At 47.8% G+C, this 5695-nt stretch overlaps 1 non-coding gene across 1 annotated transcript; it reads right to left on the bottom strand.

Moving 5' to 3' along the window:
- Positions 1–1493: 1493 nt before the first annotated feature.
- LOC119473925 lies at positions 1494–1595 on the bottom strand. The gene has a single exon (XR_005203192.1). It is a non-coding gene; the product is annotated as a U6 spliceosomal RNA (small nuclear RNA).
- Between the last annotated feature and the right edge of the window lie 4100 nt (positions 1596–5695).

The following is a 5695-nucleotide window of genomic DNA, read 5'->3' as shown; positions in this document are numbered from 1 at the left end:
GAGAAACATTCTACAAAACACCTAACCAGTACTCCTCAAAACTGTCAAGATCATCAAAAACCAAGGAAAGCCTGAGGAACTGTCCCAGCAGAGGAGCCTCAGGAGTAAATGTAATGTCTCCTGGATGAGATCCTAGAACAGGACAAGGATGCCAGGTAAAAATGAAGGAAATAAGGCCAGCCAGCCTGGCTCAGTACCTGTAATCCCAGCACTTGGGGAGGCTGAGGCAGGTGGCAGATCTCCTGAACCCAGGAGTTCTAGGCTAGCCTGGCCAACATGGCAAAACCCCATCTCCACCAAAAAAAAAAAAAATTAGCCATTCACGGTGCCTCAAATCTGCAGTCTCATCTACTCGAGAGGCTGAAGTGGGAGAATCACCTGAGTCTGGAGAGGTAGAGGCTGCAGCTGAAACATGACTGCGCCACTGCACCCCAGCCTGGGTGACAGAGTGAGACCCTGTCTCAGAGAACAATAAAAAAACTAAACTAAAGGAATCTGAAAAAGTATAGATGAGTTACTAATAATATATCAATATCGGTTCATCAGTTGTGACAAATGTACCCTATTATATGTTAATAACAGGCAGAAGTGAGAATGAGGCATCTAGGAACTCTCTGCAGTGTATTCACAACATCTCTGTAATTCCAATTCTATTCTAAAATATAAAGTTTGCTGAAAAGTAAAAGAAGAAAGAAATGGTGTTATTTATGACCTTAAAAAATTAAAAACATCCACCCTGAAAAACAAACCCTTAACACATACACTTTCCAAACATGACACGTACGAATGAACAGCGCACAAGGGAAATTGGAAGAACCTGTGTTGTTTACCCTGGAGCGGATGCCTATGGGGGAGGAGACTCGGATTAGGACCCGGAGAAAGGAGAAAGGCACAACCACGATAATCTCAAAAGAGGATTCGCGTCCAGATGGGTGGTGACAGCAAGCCATCAAATGGGGGACATCAGTCCCCCAAGTCAATGCACCTGGAATCCTTGAACAAAAGGAGGGAAAGGGAGAGAGAGGTCCTGCCAAAGGCGGCCAGTGATCTCTGCAGCCACAGGAAAGGAACATGTCTCTCTGGAGAGCATTCCTGGAGCTTGTGGGGGAGAAAATGGCCCGACCGCCGGCTTCTGCTCTCCATGAAAGCTGCCAAGCACAGAACTCAGGCACGTGGCTCAGAGACAAGAATTTTTTTTTTTTTTTCGAGACGGGAATCTTGTTCTGTCACCCAGGCTGGAGTGCAGTGGCTTATTGCCACTTCGGCCTCCCAGATTCAAGCAATTATAATGCCTCAGCCTCCCAAGTAGCTAGAATTACAGGCACACCCACACCTGGCTAGTTTTTATGTATTTTTAGCAGAGACAGGGTTTCACTATGTGGGCCATGCTGGTCTCGAACTCCTGACCTCATGATCCAGCCGCCTCCCAAAGTGCTGGGATTACAGGTGTAAGCCACCATGCCTGGCCAAGAATTTTTTTAAGAAAATTTTAGAAATATATGGAATGCTTCACAAATTTGTGTGTCATCCTTGTGCAGGGCCATGCTAAGCTTCTCTGTATTGTTCCAAGCTTGGTATATGTGCTGCCAAAGTAACAATTTTGCCCCTGCTGCTGCTGCCTGCACCAACTGACTGACCCCAGGCAACCTTATCTAACCTCCTACAACTCAGTTTCCTCATCTGTAAAACGGGCGAATGGGGATAGTAAAAATGACTGCTCAGGGTTAAAAGAGGTAAATGTACAAAAAGCACTTTATACAGTGTTTGACACATAATGTCTTGATAAATGACCACTGTTACTATTTTAAATGCCTTTTTGAATCCATTTTCCCCTTAGGCCAGATTTGCAATTACTCCCAGCAGGAAACATGTTTCATTGCCTGCCCTACCCACAGCTCTCTTCTCAGAGCCTGCTCCTCTAAAGGGCAAGCTGTAAGACCCTTCACCTGTGCCCACTACCTGGCCTGGCCACCCTGATGGGACAGGAAGTCTGACTCAAGTGAGCTGAGAGGTTAAGTTCTCTCAATAATTTAACCTAAGAGTCCACCAATTTTAGTGAATTGGTAAGAATGCACTGGACTTATATAGTCTCAAGGAATCGTGATCTGAGCCAGTTGATACCCTGGGGTGTCAAAAGACACCCAGAAGTTAGGGGAGCAGAAACAACATGTGATCTGGTTTGCAGGGGTGCTTGGAGCTCAGAGAGGCAGAGATGAGGCCAGTTCATGGGAGGTCTACCTGCACTTCCTCAATTAACTTCATCAGATTCACCAATCCCTTTCCATAAAACTCCTTCTCACTTGCATTTTCCGAATGGGTTTCTATTTCTTACAACCAAAATAGCCCTGACTGAAATGTTAATATACAGGCGTGTCTTATCCACAAGACTGGGACACCATCTGCAGTCCTAGCATTTAGTGTGGTTCTAGATCAATAGCTGATTGATAAGAGATGAATGAATGAATGAATGAATGAATGAACAAACGAACACCACCGTCAGGCCTGTTCAGGCCCTCACCTTTGCCAATGTCCCTGCATTCAGCCTCAGCCACTTCCCCTGGCCGCTGGTGGTCCTTTGGTTGGAAGAACCCACCCCTACACATCCCAGGGTCCCAAAAGGCCAGGGGAAAAGAAGTCAGTTGAGTTACAGAGCCTGAAGTTTCCAACACACAGTGATGCTGAGAGAGAAACCGCCGATGGCCAAAACATCATCACAGAAGACACGGTTAATACAGGAGGCTGGCTGTGTCCAGGGCACAGGAAGGGGCACCTGCTTTGTCGATGTGCCAAGCAACATGCTGCGGACGCCTTACACAAGCCTTCCTACTGTGGCCTTGAGCCCTTGTGCAGGTCCTCAGCCTACTGGCCCTCAGCCACTTCCCCTGCCAGCTGTGCTTCCCAGCTTCCTGCTGGGTGGGTCCAGCCAATGGAGGCAGTGGTGGGAGATTGGAGGGTGAGGGATAGGGAGAAGCTGGGCTATTTCTCCTCCTCCCTCTCTGCCTCAGATAGCACCCTGGCAAGAGCTGTGTGTGGCCACTGGATCAGCCCCCCGTGGGTCCAGCCCCCACCTGGCGACGTGACCCCTGGGCTTCAGTACCACCACCTCCTCCCAGCATCCTCCCCACTCACAGTTGTCTTCCTGCTGCTCTCTGGATTGCCTTGCCCTCCTCCACTTTGCCTCCAAGCTCCACCAACATCCATGTAACCAATTCCCTGCATTAAAGTAGTTCTGTCTGAAATTCTCCAGGGGTTTCCATTCCCTAGCCAAACCCGTATGGTTGGTATTATTTCTGGGCTGCAGCGAGAAAACAAAAGTGCCAGGGGGAGTAACTTGCCTCTGGTTATACTGCTAGTAAGTGGCAAAGCTGCATTTGAAGCCAGCCCTGTCTGACTCGAAGGACACATTTCATCTGCACACCCCCCGCTTCCACTGCCCTTGGGGAGCCATCCACCCTCTAGGGGAGCTGGCCTCAGCTCCACCTGTACCGGTGCTGCCATAGGAAGGTCTCCTAACCCTCCCTGGATGGGAGACTCCAGGTGATTTGGCAGCTGTGGCCGGGCACCCTGTTAAGCCCAGACATGTGGCCCCAGTCCAAAGCTCTGTTCCTAACATTGGAAAATGTGTGCCCTATTTATTTCCTGGAGACTGTGAGAACGGGCTGTTCTAATGAGACTTGAAAAGCTGCCTTTGGTGGACTGACTTCCCTGTTCCCCCAAGAATGTCAATTTTGCGGATCTGTGATCCCCTTACTCCCAAAGTAAGAGGTGAGTTATTTTTTCCAGTGTGCTTCCCACCCCTACCTCTGTCCCACAGGGGACTGGCTCTTTTCATTTCTCTCTTTTTTATTATTATTATTATTATTTTGAGACAGAGTCTCATTCTGTTGCCCAGGCTGGAGTGCAATGGCATGATCTTGGTTCACTGCAAACTCCACCTCCCAGGTTCAAGCGATTCTCCTGTCTCAGCCTCCTGAGTAGCTGGGATTACAGGCACGCACCACCACACCTGGCTAATTTTTGTATTTTTAGTAGAGATGTGGTTTCGCCATGTTGGCCAGGCTGGTTTTGAACTCCTGACCTCAGGTGATCTGCCCGCCTCTGCCTTTGGAAGTACTGCGATTACAGGCATGAGCCACCATGCCCGGCCTGGATGTTTTCTATTTGAGAAAATGTTCAATGATCTAGATGTGTTATACTGTCCGCTGACTACAACATCACCTGAAAGCCTGTTGAAAGTAGACTCCAGCCAGGCCTGCAGAGTCACAGTGTGTTATTTGCAGGAGGGGGTGTTTTGAGACAGGGTCTCACTCTGTCACTCAGGCTGGAGTGCAGTGGGGCAATCACAGCCTCTACCTCCTAGGCTCAGGCAATTCTCCCACCTAAGCCTCCAGAGTAGCTGGGACCACAGGTGCGTGCCTCCACGTCTAGCTAATAAACCAGGCTGGGTAACACAGTGAGATCCTGTCTTTACAAAAAATTAAAAATTAGTCATCCTTTCTGTAGAGACAAGGTCTCACTATGTTGCCCAGGCTGGTTTTGAACTCGTAGGTATAAGGTGTTTTAGGCTGACTGACTATGCCATGGACTGCATGGTAACCTCTGTGACCTTCACGTACACTTCCAGATGCGTCCCTGGAACTAGAAAGTCTAACGTAACTAGAAAACTACAAAAGGAGAAGAACAACCAATCCCTGCGGTATCTAATTAACTTTGAGACATTCTTCTATTATTCCTTATTCCCGCCTCAACTGATAAGGCAGCTGGACTTTGTAACCGACCTTACTCACTGATAGGTCATCCTTGTGACTCCAGACCCTACAACCCCCTACCAGTTTACAAAAACCACCCTGAACTGTAACTTCTGTAACTTTCCACCACCTACCCCAAACCTATAAAACCAACTCCTATCCCGCCTCCCTCCGCTGACTCTCTTTTCAAACTCAGCCTGCCCACACCCAGGTGAATAAACAGCCATGTTGCTCACATAAAGCCTGTTTAGGGGGTCTCTTCATTTAAAGGATTGCCTGGGCTCAGGCAATCCTCCTGCCTTGGCCTCCCAAAGTGCTGGGATTATAGGCGTGAACCACCACTCCCAGCCAGGATATGTATTTTAACAAGATCAAGATTTCCCGATGGTTCCTGTGCATGTTAAAGTTGGAGAAGTGCTGCCCTAGACTCTAGATGTCTGCTGAGCACCTATTATACGTAACTTCATAATAGTAATATATCTTCTGGGGGTGGTATAAGAATTAAATGAATCAATACATTAGAACAGTGCTGGACATACAATAAATGCAGTATGTTTTAGTATGATAATCATTATTTTTATAAGTATTTGCTTGGGCCTGAAATCAATCACTAGTGGGCTCAAAGTTTACTAGAGCCCTGCCTGCCTCAAGGAGCTCCCAGGCTGTCAAGAGATGTGCATAGAAACAAATAATTCTGATCAAATATAACCTGTGTTCACTTTGGGAGGTCAAGGTGGGAGGATTGCTTGAGCCCAGGAGTTCAAGACCAGCCTGAGCAACACAGTGAGGCCTTATGTCTACAAAAATAAAAACATTAAAAACAATTATTTGTGTATGGTGGCATGTGCCTATAGTCCCAGCTGGTCAGGAGGCTAAGGTAGGGGGTCACTGAGCCTGGGAGGTTAAGGCTGCTGTGAGCTATGATCGAACCACTGCACTCCAGCCTG

This window comes from Cebus imitator, unplaced genomic scaffold (assembly GCF_001604975.1).
Source record: "Cebus imitator isolate Cc_AM_T3 unplaced genomic scaffold, Cebus_imitator-1.0 Scaffold193, whole genome shotgun sequence".
NCBI classification, from domain to species: domain Eukaryota; kingdom Metazoa; phylum Chordata; class Mammalia; order Primates; family Cebidae; genus Cebus; species Cebus imitator.
The sequence above is the reverse complement of the archived record's forward strand: the minus strand, read 5'-3'. Positions and strand labels throughout refer to the sequence as shown.